The sequence below is a fragment of the Octopus bimaculoides genome, chromosome 28, assembly GCF_001194135.2.
Source record: "Octopus bimaculoides isolate UCB-OBI-ISO-001 chromosome 28, ASM119413v2, whole genome shotgun sequence".
Lineage (NCBI taxonomy): Eukaryota > Metazoa > Mollusca > Cephalopoda > Octopoda > Octopodidae > Octopus > Octopus bimaculoides.
Window position 1 is genome coordinate 16,729,720 of NC_069008.1, and position 1,839 is coordinate 16,731,558.

The window sequence follows — 1,839 nt, forward strand, 5'->3', positions numbered from 1 at the left end:
TATATATACATATATACGACGGGCTTCTTTCAGTTTCCGTCTACCAAATCCACTCACAAGGCTTTGGTCAGCCCGAGGCTATAGTAGAAGACACTTGCCCAAGGTGCCACACATTGGGACTGAACCCGAGACCATGTAGTTGGTAAGCAAGCTACTTACCACACAGCCACTCCTGCACATATTTATATATGTATCTAACTTTATTATCCTTATTTTTACTTTTATTTTAACTTCTATTACTTTTATTTTTTACTTTTCACTTTATTTTTTACCTTTTATCCTCTCTTTCTATCTTATACACGCTAGTTAAATATAAACTCAATCCAATCTATATAACATTCACTCTGTGCTGAATTGTGGTACAGTATGGGCAGATTTCGAAATCCAACGAACCCTTATGCAGATATACCTTTTCAAAGGGACAAACCTATTATAATGGGTAATACTAAGTGTACTTTTTCTTTTTCTTCTATGATGTAATCTTTGGACTAACAATGTTTGAGGCTGAGGAGAGCTTTACACCATCTTTTATATCAACAATATACCTATACTGATGTAATGACAGATTGTTTATAAAGCTTGAAACACGTGTACCGCGATATCCTTTGAGAAGATAATCTGGATGCTAAAGGGACAGACTTCAACAAATCGTCTCTCGCCTTTAGAATGGAAATCTCATGAACCAATGAGGGAGGTTTTTATGCGCCTGCTTGACCTGCTCAAGATAACAGCCTAATCAGCCCCTCTCTACAAACTACTGTCTTGTAGTATAGGGGAGATATATTTAAAATCCTAAGGGGATGGTTAACTGTGTGAAAGAGTTTGTAGTTGTTATGGTAACGACATTAATACAAAGGACAGCAACAAAAGAACGATAATGACAACATAACAAGGACAACGACAGCAACAACACTCGTGACACTAACAACAGGAACAACATCTACAGTAACAACACAACGACAGCTACAACAACATCAATAACAAAAAATAACATTTACAGTAACACGACAGATACAACAACATCCATAATCACAAAAAATAACATTTACAGTAACACAACGACAGCTACATCAATAATAACAAAAAATAACATTTACAGTAACACAACGACAGCTACAACAACTACAACAACACCCACAATAACAAAAAATAACACAAGTCACAACACCAACAGTAACCATAAAAGGAATCAAAATTTCTGTGATTCTTTAACAAAGCCATTAAAAATGGTCAGTCTTCAAGTGTGGCATTTCTTGGGCCACCAACAGAAGCCGTCGGAGACTGGCACCTGACCTTCGTAATCAATGAACCTTTTTGTCGATTCTAAGTGGAATTGAAAGATGTTTTTTTTTTTTACTATATTTCACGGTGTGAAGCTGTGGCTTTAATGCAGGATGACTTCTTCAAACATCATGGTTTCATGTTGTTGCGAGTTCGTAATAAACCAACCAACATCACGTGTGAAGGTGCATGGCTGAGTGGTTAGGGTATTTAGCACATGAGTGTGAAGTCGTGAGTTCATATGTTATTGTTGGCACTCCGTCGCTTACGACGTCGAGGGTTCCAGTTGATCTGATCAATGGAACAGCCTGCTCGGGGAATTAACGTGCAAGTGGCTGAGCACTCCACAGACACGTGTACCCTTAACATAGTTCTCGGGGATATTCAGCGTGACACAGTGTAACAAGGTTGACCCTTTGAATTACAGGCACAACAGAAACAAGAAGAAAGAGTGAGAGAAAGTTGTGGTGGAAGAGTACAGCAGGATTCGCCACCATCCCCTGCCGGAGCCTCGTGGAGCTTTAGGTGTTTTCGCTCAATAAACACTCACAACGCCCG

General features: G+C 39.0%; 1 protein-coding gene across 1 annotated transcript in view; it reads right to left on the reverse strand.

Moving 5' to 3' along the window:
* Positions 1-1,839, reverse strand: part of LOC106878050 (mothers against decapentaplegic homolog 3) — a 55,090-nt gene that overhangs the window by 15,088 nt on the left and 38,163 nt on the right. The gene's annotated exons all lie outside the window — the stretch shown is intronic.